At 38.9% G+C, this 6,590-nt stretch overlaps 1 long non-coding RNA gene across 1 annotated transcript; it reads left to right on the forward strand.

The window, feature by feature from the left end:
* Positions 1-271: 271 nt before the first annotated feature.
* LOC125616149 lies at positions 272-6,149 on the forward strand. Its single transcript, XR_007346781.1, has 2 exons — positions 272-1,930; positions 1,962-6,149. It is a non-coding gene; the product is annotated as an uncharacterized LOC125616149 (long non-coding RNA).
* The last annotated feature ends 441 nt before the right edge of the window (positions 6,150-6,590 follow it).

Here is a 6,590-nt window from a genome sequence, read left to right on the forward strand (position 1 = left end):
TATTTGACCCACAACATGAATTTGTTGTGGGTCAAATATATAATTAAACAAATTTTAAAAAAGTTTTCAAGAACATTTAGTCCACAGTACAGTCTTACTTTTTAAATTTTGCCTAGTAAGGGCTGGGGTTATAGCTCAGTGGTAGAGTGCTTGCCTCACACATGTGAGGCACTGGGTTTGATCGTCCGCACCACCTAACAAATAAATAAAGATATTGTGTCCATCTAAAAAAAAAAAAACCAAAACTTTAAAACAATAAATTTTGCAAGCAAATAACAGAAGAAAATTTAGAAAATGCAAATAAATATAAAGAAGAATGTATATGTCTATAATTACACTACCTAAAGATAAGTTAATATTTTAGAATATGAGTACTTTTTTTTTCTATACACATTTATTGGGTTGCAGAGTTCAGATGTTGAGCTTTCAGATTATAACGAATTCGGTGATATCTAAATCCATCTCATTCCTAAATCTAGGAGAGCCAGTAGCAAGAGTTTTGAAGCTGGGGGCTGAGGTGGTGAATCAGTGGTAGAGTGCTTGCCTAGTTCATGTGAGGCAGTGGGTTTGATCCTCAGCACCACATAAAAATAAAGTTATTATGTCCATCTACTGCTAAAAATAGTTTTAAAAAAAGGAGTTTTGAAGCAATCCATCTATTTGATTCTTAAATTTTTTGATAGTTTGGATAGCAGGAGTTTAAATAGCTAGGGAATGCTTGTATATATGTGTTAGGCTCACTTTTAAAAAGGAGATCATACTCATGTGCATAATAAATTGTAAGTTATGAAAGGACTTCAGGAAGTGATAGATCTCATCCAGGAAAACACATGCTCAGACCATTTCTAAAAGATGGTGTCTATCCTTCCCACAACCCCAGAAAAGAAGATTCCATGGTTTTCCTGAAATTAGCATTCTACATGGTCAGCTTTTTGCTGGGATATTCTTTCTGAAGCTTAAAAAGTGAGTAGTTTTGGAAATAGACAAAGTCTGTACCTTCTCAAGTACTTCAATCCTGAACTCAGTACGGTGGAGATATTCTGTGGTATTGTTTACAGCTGGAATATATTGTTTGCAAAGATGACTACTGCCTCCAATTCTTCCCATCACCGTGCTTGACTGCTGGCTCCTGCAATCAGAAGATAGAGGCTGTTTTTGCTTCGTTTGTATTGAGGCTGGCTACCTGACTTGTTTTGACCAATAGAAGGTGGTGGAGGTTATACTGTGCCAGTTCTGGGAATAGTCCTTAAGAGGCATGGCAGCTCTAGCTTTCATTGCCTTAGAAGCCAGTCAGTGTTTATAGAAAAGCTTGGTCTAGACTAGCTGGAAAGAGAAAGACCACTAGAATGTGCCACATATGTGAACAAGGCTTGTTTTAGTTCTAGTTAAATTCCCACTGCCTGCGACCTAGTGAGTAACTCCAGCTTCTTACACTCAAAATTCATTTTTAAGAGAAATGCTATTATTTTAAGCCACAGTTTTGGAGTGGCAAGTTACTCACCAATAGATAATTGAAACAACAACATCTTTTACCATAAAACCCTTGGTATTAATCTGGATCACAGTACAAGTTAGTTCTAAGATGTGGGAAAAAAAATTGTGGTCAACGTATGTAATAGTATACTTTGGTGATACATCTCTAAATCTTTATATCATGTAGGAATGTACTTGTGGATTAGTTAAATCAAAGCCTGCCTATGCTCTACATGGTAACTGGTTGAATAAAATCATTTTCTTTTGTGTCACTGGCTATTGTATATATGTGATTTTTATTACTAGTTTAAGTAAACACTTTTTGATATGATTATCTGCAGGTTTTTTTGAAGAAGTGACCTACTATTGTATATGTGCTGCCGAAGGGAGCACAGAATGACTCATTATTGAAACGATGGATGTGTGATGTTTCTCTTGGCAGTTTACCATTTGTGAAGTTAGCACTGTTTGTAGTTAAATTCTTACAGTAAAGTTGTCAGATCTGTAGTGAACTTGTGTTTGAGACATGATTCATTTTCAGAGTTTAAGAAGAGTGAATCTTAAGCAAAGTGTCATTTCTAGTGTGACTTTATTTTTTATTTATTTATTTTTTTAGTGTGAGAGAGAATTTTTTAATATTTATTTTTTAGTTTTTGGCAGACACAACATCTTTGTTTGTATGTGGTGCTGAGGATCGAACCCGGGCCGCATGCATGCCAGGCGAGCGCGCTACTGCTTGAGCCCCATCCCCAGCCCCTCTGGTGTGACTTTAAACAAAATGATAAGATTTTTCAGGAGCATTCTGTTACTGCTTTTAAAAGAAAAAATTCTCTGAGCAGTTATTCCAATTCTGGTTAGAACAACTTTTAAAGAACTCCTGGAGAAGAAAATCTCTACAGGACATGAGAGGGTACCTCAAGCCTGTGGTGGTAGTCTTCTTCTGGGTTCTTCTTGCTTGGTGACTGCTTTACCCTTCTGCAAACATTTTTTTTTTTTTTTTCCCTTCAGGTTGCTCCTTTCTTCCTTGCAATAGAAAGCCTTACCTCTTTCTTCACAGGGAAAAATAGAAAAATAGTTGACCTCTGAAGAGAATGCTCCCAGATGCAAATCACAACTGCACTAAGATACCATCTCAAACACTGGAGTGACTGTAATGTAAATAGACAATGATAAGGGTTGGTGAGGGTATGGGAAAATTGGAACCCTCATGTAAAAACCCGTGTTACTGGTGGGTATGTAAAGAGAGAGAAAGCACATGATCATGTGAATGAATATGTCTCCAACATTTGGCTCTGCAGCCTTTAAAGTTTTTCATCCATTTCCATCCTTTCCTCTTCCTCTTGTGTTGGATTGGAAGACTTCCCCTTTCTGCAGCTTTTATCACATCTCTGCTGCTTTCTCAAGAACCTTACACACTTGTTTTATCTTCTTTTATTGTGCCTTTTTTTTCTCCATACTAAGGATTGGACACAGGGGTACTCTGCTGCTCGGCTATATCCCTAACCCTCTCCCCTTTTTTTGTGCAGGGGATTGAACTCAGGGCCTTGCACAAGCTAGGCAAGCACTCGACCACTGAGCCACACCTTCCCAGCCCTTTTTAATTTTTATTTTGAGACAGGGTCTCACTAAGTTGCCCAGGTTGGCTTCAGCCGTGCACTTTTCTTGCCTCAGCCTCCCTAGTTGCTGGGATTATGGGTGTGCACCACCACACTTGGCCTCTTTTATCTTTGGTGTTTCTACTGGCTCCTTCCTAGGTATTGAACATGTTTAAAATAAGATTATCAAAAAATGTCTCTCAGCTCCATCTTATTTCCACAGTTACTACCTTGGTTCTCTGTTTCTTTGACAGTCATATTTCTGGAACATGTTTATGCTCATTGCTTTCTTTTTTTTTTAGCTTTCACTGCTCAACCTGCTGCAATCTGGCTTCTTCTACCCACAGCCTTACAGATTCTACTCATCGGGGTCATCAGGAATTCTTGTTAGAGCTGTGAACATTCTCAGCCCTTACTTTGGTCTCTCAGGAGCACGGGTGCTGGCATACCTCCTGCTTGTGATGCTCAGTTTGTAGCTCATGACACTGCACTCTGCTGGTTTTCTTCCTTCTTTGTTACTCCTTTGTCTCTACTGTGGGGTTCACCCTGTCCCTTTCCTGTTAGAGTTTCATCACTTTTTGCCCATGATTGTCCATGCTTCTTACTCCACATACTTTTCCCTGGGTGAATTCATCCCACTGGTCCCCAAAATTTAAAATGTCCAGAATCGAGCTCCTTATTCCTTGGAACCTACTGTAGTCTCCATTAAGTGAGGGGTATGAGGTGCACTCTCATACTCAGGCCAAGCATCCAGGTAATCCTTGCTCTGCTTTTCCTCTCACCCACTGCCTGCTTCCCATTTAGTCACAGAATTCTTTGAGTCTCCCTCCTGTTGGGTGTTCTTCCTTTCCCTGGCGTACCTTCCATCTTTTATTTCCTGGTTTAACATAGCCATTTAGACTCCCTCGGAGCCCTCTTCCTCACCCCCTTTAGTCTCCAAGTTCAGGCAAAGTAATCTTTACAGACCTGCATCTGATCATGCTCTGCTTAGACTCTTCAGGAATTACATGTGGCTACTAGGATAAAGCCTGAGTTGCTTGCCTACAGCCATGCTCACTTCCATCAGACCTTGACCTGGCATATATGCTCATTTTAGAGGTGTCACCTCTCTCCAAGAGGTTGAAACACATTTGCCATTTCTCAGGCTCCCGAAGCCTCTGAAGCCCCACATCCCACCATCAGAGCAGTGGCATTCTGTCATGAGCGTCTCTTCTGTGTGTAGATGTTCCCACCGCATGTAAGCTCTGCTGAGGGCAGCCTCTGGGGTTAGCTCTGCTTTGTTTACCTAATGACATTCAGTAAACATTTATTGAATGAATCGAGTATAGTTCTGTCGGTCCATTGCTGGACTTTTAGTTTGGTTTTCATTTATTGCAGGGTACAATTGGGTACTTTTCATTTGGCTGGAGACTAGTGGGCAAAATTACTTTCAGAACACCCCCATAGGAAAGCTTCATGAAACCATAAATAAGTTTGAACTCGACTCCTCCATCCCAGCCTTGAACTTATTAGAAAAAATAAAATGAAGTAATACTGTGTTCTGTCCATTTTCCATTTCTTTAACCTTTTAACACATCTATTTTTATGTGGTTTATCTTGTTATGCATGTATGTTTGCAACAAAGAACAAAGCCATAGAAAAGCATTATCATTGAGATTTCTTTCCTGGTTTTCATTTGAAAATAAAACTATCCCGTAAAGGTAGTACTTTTATAGGACCACATCTTCACAACCCTGGCTGTGTTATTCTTTATGGTGTTGATATTGTGACTACTTGGGTTGCTTGTTATTCCAACCTGAACACACGATTTCAGTAGAATTATTTCTTCACTTACAATGAGCTGTCAGATTCCCGTGTCCTAGAATCGCTGAATACTGGACAATAAGGTAAAAGCAATTCCTTGAATGCTAGGATTGAAGAAATGCTTCTACAGGCCATTACTGCAAGTTGTGCTTCAAGTCAAATAATTTATTGTCTGTTGGGAATTGACAGCTATAGATATTTTTGTTTTCCTGTTAAATAAGAGTATTGACTTTGAACCCAACTAATTACCAAAGGGTAATCATAATCAGTGTTGGGAAATTCTAAGATAGCAGTCATGTTGTGTTTTAATGGAGGTAGGAGGAGGGTGACTTTTAGTCATCTGTACTTTCATTCTTGGTATCTAGGATGATTGCTTCAGCTGCATCCTTATGAATGATGACAAACTGGTGGAGTTTGGAGAAGGCTACATTCTCAGGTTTACTCTTGAGGAATTTGTTGAGATTCCAGACATTCCTTCCCTTTTATTCTTCTCAGATATGAGCCTGCAGAAGAGAGAAGTGGAGGGCAGCTGTCCTAGCAGCTGAGGCAGTAATTAGTGTCTCAGCATATCTTTGAAACTTTACATCTTGTTCGCAGTCCTCAAACCATGCAATGGGTATAATAGTTTTAAAGTTGTGTTTTAAAATGTTCAAGATTGATTCAATCTCAGAGGCTAATCTGAACCTGGGAATAATATTTGGTGTCCAAATCAGACGTGTAGCATCTGCTCATTCTCACAAGGCCCATCAGAACAGGTTGAAAGAAACTGGTGTGAGTAGCATCAGACTCTTCTTTAACTCCAGAGGCTTTTTGCATTGCTTTTGCTAAAGATGGACGGATGACATTAAGTTGTAAGATTGTACACAAAAAAATTTACTCCAAACCCTAGAACTCTTTTATTTGAAAGTGTTCCTGGAGGGCTGGTTGTGGCTCAGTGGTAGAGCGCTCGCCTGTGTGAGGCCCTGTGTTCGATCCTCAGCACCATATAAAGATAAGTAAAGGTATTGTGTCCATCTACAACTAAAAATTAAAAAAAAAAAAAAAGTGTTCCTGGAGTTGAAATAGACTGTGCTCAAAAATGGAGAAAAAGATGGTCACATCCTTTAATCTTTTTGCTCAAATGAGAGCTCCAGTTGGTCAAAAAGGAAGAATGCTCTGAGGAATACTTTTTCTTATAAGAAACTAGATGCCTTTTTTTTTGGTAGTGGGTGTTGAACTCGGGGGCACTCAGCCACTGAGCCACATCTCCAGCCCTATTTTGTATTTTATTTAGAGACAGAGTCTCACTGAGTTGCTTAGCACCTCGCTTTTTCTGCAGCTGGCTTTGAAATCTCAATCCTCCTGTCTTAGCCTCCCAAGCCGCTGGGATTATAGGTGTGCTCCACTGTGCCTGATGCTTTTAAGTGAGGAAGTGCTTTACATTTTATCATCTGCTAGAATACTGAGAATTTTATTTTTAGAATTTTGTACAACAGTTTTCTGGGATATATAATTTTCATATAATTGTCACTATTTTGCATGTATTTTTTTCCATTTATTAATATGTATCACATGTACTGTATACTTGTGATACATATTAATGTATTAAATGGAAAATGTTTAATCCCATTGTTTGCCTAATAATCCAGTAGTGTTTGTATTCTAGGTTTCCACTCACTTAGAATCTGACTTTCTGTTAGCTCCTCAGAGATCAAGATTGTTATCTTTTTTTTTTTTTTT

The sequence above is a fragment of the Marmota marmota genome, unplaced genomic scaffold (genome assembly GCF_001458135.2).
Source record: "Marmota marmota marmota unplaced genomic scaffold, marMar, whole genome shotgun sequence".
NCBI classification, from domain to species: domain Eukaryota; kingdom Metazoa; phylum Chordata; class Mammalia; order Rodentia; family Sciuridae; genus Marmota; species Marmota marmota.